The sequence below is a fragment of the Poromitra crassiceps genome (assembly GCF_964638095.1).
Source record: "Poromitra crassiceps genome assembly, chromosome: 13".
In the NCBI taxonomy this organism is placed as follows: domain Eukaryota; kingdom Metazoa; phylum Chordata; class Actinopteri; order Beryciformes; family Melamphaidae; genus Poromitra; species Poromitra crassiceps.
Window position 1 is genome coordinate 29,019,153 of NC_139644.1, and position 11,459 is coordinate 29,030,611.

The following is an 11,459-nucleotide window of genomic DNA, read 5'->3' on the forward strand; positions in this document are numbered from 1 at the left end:
TGCTTTTGTCATTCCCTTGGTGTTTGTCCATGTGCAGATGCATCATTTAAAGTAAGTTTGTTTGTTATAGTTTGTTATTTCCTTTGTATATTGAGTATTTTATTTTAATTAGATTTATTACATTACTTTAGAGTTAAAGTTGTTTCCCTTGTCTGATTGAATCCTTTTGTTAATACCTTGTTTGTGTTTTAGGCAAATCATCTGCCTACATGAGTCACCATCATCAAGGGATTTGAACCTTTAATAAACACCCTTGAAATGTTCCTCTGGTCCTCCTCATTCTGATCGGTGTCCCACTTGCTGAGGCTACACCTGTAACCTACATCCTAGCAGTCTTTACAGAGTGTTATTGATATAGCGCATGCATGGTCAGTAAGGGCGTTGTGGTCAGGGTGGATGGATGGCCGTGAAACTTGCATTTCACACTGGAAAGCCGTGTTCGATCGCCAGCGTTTCCAAAGTCTACATTTCAACTGTGAGTCACATTTCACTTTTTTGTTATTTAACCCTAGTTTTGCAGTATCTAGCCGTAGATGGATACGTCTGGTGCACAACTCTTAAAGTGGTTAAAGACCACCCCCCCCCCCCCCCAAGACCAAAACAAACTGATAGACGTATGATTTGACCAACCACGGATGGTGTGACTCAACTCGTGAGGCGCTACATTTTGAACGATTCACCAATGCGAGCAGAGCGGACACGACGCCGCGGCCGGTGTGATCCGTCTAAACTGTTAACAAGGACGCCGAAATGAAACTGCCTCCACGTCGCGTAGCTTCAGCGTCGGAGACGTTTCTGGTGGTGTCCCCGCCGTAAACCCTCATGGGTCAGATTGTGATAGATTATTAGAAATGGGGCAAATAGTTCAGGTAAATTATTCTGATAGCACATTAGAAACGGGGCAAATAGTTTAGGTAAGTTATTCCGTCAACTTAATGTCTCCCTCTTCCCACACTCTCCTTCCTGGAGTGAAAGCACAGACTGCCTCTGAAGGACTGACTGGGGATCAGAGATCTCACGGGGCTGCGCTCCTCCTCCATGGGAACAAGTAACAGCAGCAGCAGTGAGTGGAGGATTACACCCTAAGACATGTAGCTGCCTCATTATGCCTCATTATCGCTGGTGACCTTTTTAAAGGATCTGTCAGGTGGGGGCTGTTTGTTACACACACACACACACACAATGTAAAAAGCATAAATACAACACACTGCATGTAAACAGCATAACAAAACAGCTAGGCTAAGTGCATCCTAATGGCTTTGGTCCTGGCGGCCATGTGACCTGAGATTGCTGTGGGCTGTTTGCAGTAAAAACAAGCCAGGAGGCCTTGCCAGGACCGTGGAGCGCCCGTGCCAATGGCAGCCGACTCACTCTCCCACCCGCTTCCATTCTAAGCTAGATGGCGAATCTGAATCCAATATCAAACAGTTCCTCCTCTATTCTGGCTGCAACCCAATCACCAGGATAAAATGTCGGCATTGTACGTTTCTACAATCCACGGGAATGTAATGGACATCTTGTTCCACCAAAATGTAAAATATGGACAGTTCAGTCCTCCAGCACAGACACAGGCTCTCCCTGGTTACATGCCTGAGCTCGGCTACGGCAAATCATGGCTATTGGCCTGGCTCGGTCCGGTAATGTGTCGCAGGAGCCACGGCTCGAATCGCCGGTTGGGTTTAGGCATGTAAAACAACGGTTGGGTTTAGGCATGTAAAACAACGGTTGGGTTTAGGCATGTAAAACAATGGTTGGGTTTAGGCATGTAAAACAATGGTTGGGTTTAGGCATGTAAAACAATGGTTGGGTTTAGGCATGTAAAACAATGGTTGGGTTTAGGCACGTAAAACAATGGTTGGGTTTAGGCATGTAAAACAACGGTTGGGTTTAGGCATGTAAAACAATGGTTGGGTTTAGGCACGTAAAACAACGGTTGGGTTTAGGCATGTAAAACAACGGTTGGGTTTAGGCATGTAAAACAATGGTTGGGTTTAGGCATGTAAAACAATGGTTGGGTTTAGGCATGTAAAACAACGGTTGGGTTTAGGCACGTAAAACAACGGTTGGGTTTAGGCATGTAAAACAACGGTTGGGTTTAGGCATGTAAAACAACGGTTGGGTTTAGGCATGTAAAACAATGGTTGGGTTTAGGCATGTAAAACAACGGTTGGGTTTAGGCATGTAAAACAACGGTTGGGTTTAGGCATGTAAAACAATGGTTGGGTTTAGGCATGTAAAACAACGGTTGGGTTTAGGCACGTAAAACAACGGTTGGGTTTAGGCATGTAAAACAATGGTTGGGTTTAGGCATGTAAAACAACGGTTGGGTTTAGGCATGTAAAACAACGGTTGGGTTTAGGCATGTAAAACAATGGTTGGGTTTAGGCATGTAAAACAACGGTTGGGTTTAGGCATGTAAAACAACGGTTGGGTTTAGGCATGTAAAACAATGGTTGGGTTTAGGCATGTAAAACAACGGTTGGGTTTAGGCATGTAAAACAATGGTTGGGTTTAGGCATGTAAAACAACGGTTGGGTTTAGGCACGTAAAACAATGGTTGGGTTTAGGCATGTAAAACAACGGTTGGGTTTAGGCACGTAAAACAACGGTTGGGTTTAGGCATGTAAAACAACGGTTGGGTTTAGGCATGTAAAACAACGGTTGGGTTTAGGCACGTAAAACAACGGTTGGGTTTAGGCATGTAAAACAACGGTTGGGTTTAGGCATGTAAAACAATGGTTGGGTTTAGGCATGTAAAACAACGGTTGGGTTTAGGCATGTAAAACAATGGTTGGGTTTAGGCATGTAAAACAATGGTTGGGTTTAGGCATGTAAAACAATGGTTGGGTTTAGGCACGTAAAACAATGGTTGGGTTTAGGCACGTAAAACAATGGTTGGGTTTAGGCATGTAAAACAATGGTTGGGTTTAGGCATGTAAAACAATGGTTGGGTTTAGGCATGTAAAACAATGGTTGGGTTTAGGCATGTAAAACAATGGTTGGGTTTAGGCATGTAAAACAATGGTTGGGTTTAGGCATGTAAAACAATGGTTGGGTTTAGGCATGTAAAACAATGGTTGGGTTTAGGCACGTAAAACAATGGTTGGGTTTAGGCACGTAAAACAACGGTTGGGTTTAGGCATGTAAAACAACGGTTGGGTTTAGGCATGTAAAACAACGGTTGGGTTTAGGCACGTAAAACAATGGTTGGGTTTAGGCACGTAAAACAATGGTTGGGTTTAGGCATGTAAAACAATGGTTGGGTTTAGGCATGTAAAACAATGGTTGGGTTTAGGCATGTAAAACAATGGTTGGGTTTAGGCATGTAAAACAATGGTTGGGTTTAGGCATGTAAAACAATGGTTGGGTTTAGGCATGTAAAACAATGGTTGGGTTTAGGCATGTAAAACAATGGTTGGGTATAGGCACGTAAAACAATGGTTGGGTTTAGGCATGTAAAACAACGGTTGGGTTTAGGCATGTAAAACAATGGTTGGGTTTAGGCATGTAAAACAATGGTTGGGTTTAGGCATGTAAAACAACGGTTGGGTTTAGGCATGTAAAACAATGGTTGGGTTTAGGCATGTAAAACAATGGTTGGGTTTAGGCATGTAAAACAACGGTTGGGTTTAGGCATGTAAAACAATGGTTGGGTTTAGGCATGTAAAACAATGGTTGGGTTTAGGCATGTAAAACAGCGGTTGGGTTTAGGCACGTAAAACAACGGTTGGGTTTAGGCATGTAAAACAATGGTTGGGTTTAGGCATGTAAAACAACGGTTGGGTTTAGGCATCGGCATGTAAAACAACGGTTGGGTTTAGGCATGTAAAACAATGGTTGGGTTTAGGCACGTAAAACAATGGTTGGGTTTAGGCACGTAAAACAATGGTTGGGTTTAGGCATGTAAAACAATGGTTGGGTTTAGGCATGTAAAACAATGGTTGGGTTTAGGCATGTAAAACAATGGTTGGGTTTAGGCATGTAAAACAATGGTTGGGTTTAGGCATGTAAAACAATGGTTGGGTTTAGGCATGTAAAACAATGGTTGGGTTTAGGCATGTAAAACAATGGTTGGGTTTAGGCACGTAAAACAATGGTTGGGTTTAGGCATGTAAAACAACGGTTGGGTTTAGGCATGTAAAACAATGGTTGGGTTTAGGCATGTAAAACAATGGTTGGGTTTAGGCACGTAAAACAATGGTTGGGTTTAGGCATGTAAAACAACGGTTGGGTTTAGGCATGTAAAACAATGGTTGGGTTTAGGCACGTAAAACAATGGTTGGGTTTAGGCACGTAAAACAATGGTTGGGTTTAGGCATGTAAAACAATGGTTGGGTTTAGGCATGTAAAACAATGGTTGGGTTTAGGCATGTAAAACAATGGTTGGGTTTAGGCATGTAAAACAATGGTTGGGTTTAGGCATGTAAAACAATGGTTGGGTTTAGGCATGTAAAACAATGGTTGGGTTTAGGCATGTAAAACAATGGTTGGGTTTAGGCACGTAAAACAATGGTTGGGTTTAGGCATGTAAAACAACGGTTGGGTTTAGGCATGTAAAACAATGGTTGGGTTTAGGCATGTAAAACAATGGTTGGGTTTAGGCATGTAAAACAACGGTTGGGTTTAGGCATGTAAAACAATGGTTGGGTTTAGGCATGTAAAACAATGGTTGGGTTTAGGCATGTAAAACAACGGTTGGGTTTAGGCATGTAAAACAATGGTTGGGTTTAGGCATGTAAAACAATGGTTGGGTTTAGGCATGTAAAACAGCGGTTGGGTTTAGGCACGTAAAACAACGGTTGGGTTTAGGCATGTAAAACAATGGTTGGGTTTAGGCATGTAAAACAACGGTTGGGTTTAGGCATCGGCATGTAAAACAATGGTTGGGTGTAGGCAACAAAAGCTTGTTTGTGGTTATGGTTTGGGTCCCGATTCGAACCAGCTCTCGAGCATACGACGAGAAAGTTACAAATCGGGAACGCCACAGGTCCACCAATACCACCCGTACAGTACTCCCTACATATCGCTTTTTTTTTTACCTACTTAAACCTCAGACTGTCATTACGTCAGTCTGGGGGTCGCCTCATATAACGTTAATTTTTGACATAATAGAAATTAAAAAATGCTACGTATTTTTGTAAAAAAAACACATTTGTGTGGATTCTAAAAACGTACAATGTCGACATTTTAATCTGACGACTGGGCTGATTGTGCATGGGCTGATTGTGCCTGGGCCTGGGCTGATTGTGCCTGGGCCTGGGCCTGGGCCTGGGCCATTGTCTGTCCCATATTCAATCAGTTACAGCACTTTCCATGGGAGCCCTTTCACACATTTCCAGCTCACAGTGAGCACATGACCATGCTTGGCAAACCTAAGCGCCTGAAGAATGTTTCAAAGTCCAAAGTAAGCCTACTGCCAGTGGAGCAACAGCTTTCCTTTTCCACAGCTGATGCGATAACAGTAGAGGTCTGATAGATAATGCTATCAAGACGCATGTTATACTAATATGTACAATGGAAGATAGTAATGGTAAAGTAATTGATGAGCAACATACATTCTATTATGAGTAGAATAGAATGAATGTCTTATTAAAATTAATATCCAATATGTTCCAGACATTTTACATGTAACTTTAGACATGATGCCTGCCATTTCTCATGGTACCTGATGCTTGCTATCATATGGCATCAGTCCTGCATAGCATCTGATGGAGTAAATGACATGGAAAACTAGTGGCCTGGTGAACCCGTCTATAAACAACTTGCCTGGTAAAACCATCCGCTCACGTGAACTCACAGAATGTGACTTCACGGATCCGGATGGTTTTAACCAGGTTACTAAACAAGGTTGACCACCCACTTTTTTTCTGTGTGACATTTTCTCTACAGCATTAATGACCTTAGGTAGGCTATATTGTAGGCTATAGTGTTTTTCATGGTTTATGCAATTTATGGTTCAGTAGGCCTATAAGTATGAAAAATATGACTTTTTGACAGACATTTAACAATAACTTAAACATGCTCCTGTGAAGTAATGACGTAACCCCAGTCAACTTGCTGAATATGTATATAGGCCTATTATATAATGTAGCTATAGCCTAATACACTGTATGTAGTGAAGAGCACTTTAAATTTGCCAGCACCGTGCGTTCAGCCAGGCTATGACGTGCAGAGCCTACATCAGCACCTTAGATACGGGCACACCATTCACCATAGGGCCCCTGCCCCGTTTTAGACCAATCAGCGCTTGTGTTTTCTAGATAGCGTTCAGCACCACCCACACTGCTGCCAGCTGTATCGTTCCGCTGTAGGGAATCTCCTCTCCAGCAATAGGCTACAGCTATGCCAAAGAAAGGCTTCATACCTCCTAGCTCCTACATACTAACATGACATGTCACAGCTATATTTTTTTACATGAATTATCTGTGGATGATGAACTATATACAGTTGTATTAGGCTACATTGTGATAGGTCTCCCTGTTTAATGCTCAGTCAGTCTCATTCCACTGGTATAAACATATAGGCTATGGCACAGGCAGTAGCAGTAAGTTATGGTGGGTATCCTCTGTAGTAGCCTCTGTATCTAAATTAACATCACAGTAGACGGTGCCTATAGGCGCACTGTAAATAACAATAATTTGACTACCACATATGCGCCTGGATAATGCTGGGAAGGGTTAGCCCATTCCTTAACATAGCCCATAATTCAAAGTGTATATTTTAAGACAAGTCAAAAGCAGACATATCTGTTCTCTCTCTTAAAATGAATTATTTTTGTCTTCTGCTGTCAGCGCAGTCAGACCTAGGTTGTCCGTGTGACGCAAGCACTCGTGTTATGGGCGTCTCTCTCTCTCCATTCCACAGAATCATATGTCTTAACTGACAGCGGGGATCAGCCAATGAGCGTTCGACCCGAGCCGTTCGCGCGGGGCGGGACTTGCACGTTCGTCCAATCGCAGCCGCTCGTATTGTTTTGACCTCTGAAGCCGCATCACCGCCTACCTCGTGCCCATGGCGGAGGAAAGCTATAAATAAGGGCGACTGCTGACAGTAGGGGGACGAAGTTGTAAACTCCCGAGTAGGAGGGAGCTACTCTGCAAGCCTGCTGAAAGAGGAAAAAACGCAAAATAACCTTAAAAATAGAAACCGAAGCAAACGTAAACGTCAATCCTCCGAAATCTACACGTACTGGAATACTTTTTTTGTATTGTTGATAATATATTCTATGTGAAGAAAGTATTTATACTTAACTTTTTTTCTATTTGCACTAACTAACGGTACTTCAAAACTACTGAGAATCTACGTTATTTTTTGTACAAAAAAGTAAGTATCTGACTTGTGTCGCTTACTAGGCTTGCTGATATGAATGTCACGTTTGCTCGCTGTCGTTCTATAACGCTATTAAGCTGATTTGCTGCGTCAGTCTGTGTGTGTGTGTGTGTGTGTGTGTGTGTGTGTGTGTGTGTGTGTGTGTGTGTGTGTGTGTGTGTGTGTGTGTGTGTGTGTGTGTGTGTGTGTGTGTGTGTGTGTGTGTGTGTGTCCGTTTCCCATGGGGACTTTGTGTGTCTGATGTGCTCGGTTATAGCCTACCTTATCGTCCACTGACGTATCTCCCTGTAGTATTCTTGTAGCGAGATTTGCGGTGATATTTGCAGCTTGTCTGTCCTCAAATGTATGATAGCGTTACTCAATATCTTTTTCGTCGTATGGCTGAAACCAAGTTGCAGTTGTTAAGCAGTGACTATTCTTTCAAGGGCAGTTTCATGAAGGAGGCGAGCTAGCTTATTTTCCTGTTTAGCCTCTGAGCTAATGAATAAATCAACTTTAGTTGCTGGTCAAATGTAAAGCCTCGGCAAAGTCGTCTCTCCTCTGCCACCACCTCTGCCCGATTCAATTCAAGCCCCTATATCAACGACACGGGGATGATTTGACAGCGTAGGCATATGTTTACCTTCTTCGTGATGAAAGAACCAGACATTTAAGTACAATCTTCCCAGTCTAAAACGAGCAGAGCGGGTGTAAACAGTAGCTGTGGTGTGGTGCAAGCCTTATTTCGACACCGTTGTTTTAATGGGGGACGCGCTCCGACTTATCGACGGTGCTACACGCATATCAAACCAGCCCCAGAGACAACAAGATGGCAAGCTTTCAAACCAACCCAAACGGCAAAAACCATTTCCTCACCAACTTATCCTCCATTCGGCATTATTGGCTGATCGTTTTCTTTGTTAAATCGTTGCAATTTTTCGTCAGTTTGTATTCTGCTGTATCGAGGCTGTGTGGCAAACAAACCAATCTATCCAAGTTATCCAGTTATTATGTAACAACGATTCCTGAGACATAGTGCGAGGTTCAAGACCTAGATTTGGACATTTAGATAAACATAGGTTACATGCACCATTCAGTTTTTATTAACAGCAAATGGACCACGTCCCCAGATCAGTTTGCTCTCTGATACAATTTCTGCAATAACATCTTTATCTTGCTTGCTGCTACAATGATATTAGTTTGGCCATCTGTTTTTGTGTAAATGTGGTTTTCTTTTTGTGTATGTTTAAATTAAATTGTTACATCTGTGCTAAAATAATGAAAGCTACAACACATTGGTACACAGACAGCAAAGGGTTAATGTTTAAAGGGCACTTTAATTGCACTCCCCTTACAAAGTCTGCAGTGGTGGACTTATCAGCCGAAAAGAGCAAATGTCCTGAACAGAATATGTCCACTATGAATTTGAAACATTAGCTTGTGTGAAAGTTGGATTACCAATGGAAAAAGAAAATCAAATATTAATCTTTGCATATGAATGTATCCAGGACATCAGTGTCACATTATTTATTTTTTCTGTTTTGAATTTTGGAATGAAATGCTCATGGTTATTTTTCTCTCTCCCAATTTTTGCAGGAGAAAAAGGATCACACCCTGTGGAAGGACAGCACTTCTACAAAACCAGCACTTTTGTTTTTGAACCTGTTTCACCTGAGTTCTAGCTTCTTTTGCCTGGTGCCAGCCCAACACCTCATCCTGCCTGGAGAGCCTCTGTGTTGCCCACCACGGATAAACAAAGTAGACCCAGTGGACACGTTCAAGGTCAGACGCACCTAATCTCAACACACCTGGTAAACTTCAGCAGTTAGCTATGCAGCTTGAAATCCAAGTAGCTCTCAACTTCATCATCTCCTACCTGTACAACAAGCTGCCCAGGCGGCGGGTCAACATCTTCGGCGAGGAGCTGGAGCGGCAGCTGAAGCAGAAATACGAGGGACATTGGTACCCGGACAAGCCATACAAGGGCTCAGGATTCAGATGCATCCACGTGGGTGAGAAGGTGGACCCTGTGGTGGAGAAGGCAGCCAAAGAGAGCGGGCTGGACATCGAGGATGTCCGCCACAACCTGCCCCAGGACCTCAGCGTGTGGATCGACCCCTTTGAGGTGTCCTACCAGATTGGCGAGAAAGGGCCCGTCAAGGTGTTGTACGTTGACGACAGCAATGAAAGTGCAGCTGCTAGCGCGGGGCTGGAACTGGACAAGGAGATCAAGAACAGTTTCAACCCCGACGCGCAGGTCTTCATGCCCATCAACGAGCCTGTGAGCGGCACCTCCCCGGCCTCCAGCTCCCCCTCGCCCCCCTTCGGCCACTCGGCGGCCGTCAGCCCCACGTTCATGCCCCGCTCCTCCCAGCCTTTAACCTTCACCACCGCCACCTTCGCCGCCACCAAGTTCGGCTCCACTAAGATGAAGAGCAGTGGCCGCAACAACAACAACAATGGCGGCGGCAGCGCTGCCGGGAACAAGGTGGCGCGTACCTCCCCCACCAACCTGGGCCTGAATGTGAACAGCCTCCTGAAACAGAAAGCCATCTCCACCTCCATGCACTCTCTGTACGGGCTGGGCCTGGGAGCGCCGCAGCAGCAGCACCAGAAGCCCTCGGCTCTGTCCCCCAACGCCAAGGAGTTTGTATTCCCCAACCTGCAGGGCCAGGCCAGCCCGAGCGCCCTGTTCCCCGGGGACAGCTCCCTCAGCCTCAGCCCGCTGCAGTACAGCAATGCCTTTGACGTGTTTGCGGCCTACGGTGGCCTCAACGACAAGTCCCTTATGGACGGCTTGAATTTCAGCTTGAACAACATGCAGTATTCTAACCAGCAATTCCAGCCTGTTATGGCCAACTAGTACACGTAAAGGTACTACTACTTATGCTACTAGTACACACAGAAACGAAACGACCAGAGATATGTGATGGGGAGGGGGGGGACATACAAACACAAATGCACATTTTGGAAAAATTGAAAAAAAGAGAAAACAAGGACAGAATGTCAAAGAAAAAAGGAAAAACGTGACTTGTCAACTGTAAGATCTATGTTACGAGTCCAAGCGCATGAGCCCGAGGGTGAAAATCTTTGCCCCCTTGAGTTATACCTTTTTATTTCTTTCTTTATTTTTGAAACAATGAAACAATGAAGCTTGTAGTACAAGATGTCCAAGCTTGGTTACCTAAACTTCAACATGCATCATTATTTCTTTTGCCAACCAAGCACAAAATAATTTTTTTATGTGACTGTTTTAAGATATAAAAGAAGAAGAAGAAAAAAACACACCACAAGTCATGGCCTCTTTCAGTATTTAAAACATAACTGGACACCGCCAATTTTTCAAGAAATTGGCATAAATAAGTGGGATTTCCTGGTCTTTTTTCTAATTGTATAATTTAATTTAGTACAGAGTTTGTAAAATATCAGAGTATCTATTGTTTCTACGACATGGTATTGCATTTATATCTTTTTACTACTCCAGTGATCCGTGATGGCTGCAGCGACTTTATGTTATTTCTTTTTTTATTGAAATTATAAAATAAATCCATCTTAAAAAAAAAAAACATCGACTATTCTAAAGATTGTGTACAGAATATTCCGTAGTGGTGGGATTTAAGAATATTTGCTTTTTTGAAAAACATAAGAGTTGTATTTTCTGTTAAGAGTTTAAAGATTTTTGCTATATTATGGACAAAATGTAATCGTATATTAATTTTGTACCTACATTGTGCAATACTTGATAAAACAAACGGTATAACAAAGTATTTGGAGTCAGTGTCTTACATGTTAAGAGGGACTGATAGTTTATTAAGTTTGTATTAAAAAGCTTGAAAATAATGACACTTGTTCAGTTTTTCATTGGTGTTTGTGGTTTGGCTTGTTGGTGCAAGTCTTTAGGTGATTACTCAATCTATTTTGAAGGTTTTGTAACATGTCAGGGCAAATGTTGTCATGCAGGCAGAGGAATTAACTCTTTCCTTTAACGTGTGGGGCCACTACAGCTCTTCAGTTGCTCAAAATATATTTTAGTTCACCTATTTGCTACATCGTTCTTTGACAGATTGCTGAAAGTTTAAGAAGTCACTTTCAATACATTACGCTTAAAAAATAGCAATTGTTTTAGCCTAGAGATTGAAGGTTTCTGACAT

At 43.0% G+C, this 11,459-nt stretch overlaps 1 pseudogene across 2 annotated transcripts; it reads left to right on the forward strand.

The window, feature by feature from the left end:
- The first annotated feature begins 7,074 nt into the window (after positions 1-7,074).
- On the forward strand, positions 7,075-11,095 carry LOC310787296 (protein Tob1 pseudogene; annotated as a pseudogene). 2 transcript variants are annotated; one of them, XR_014554095.1, is made up of 2 exons: positions 7,075-7,327; positions 8,908-11,095. The product of XR_014554095.1 is annotated as a protein Tob1 pseudogene (transcript). The 2 variants fall into 2 exon arrangements; XR_014553922.1 differs by having other exon boundaries at positions 7,075-7,323; positions 8,905-11,095.
- The last annotated feature ends 364 nt before the right edge of the window (positions 11,096-11,459 follow it).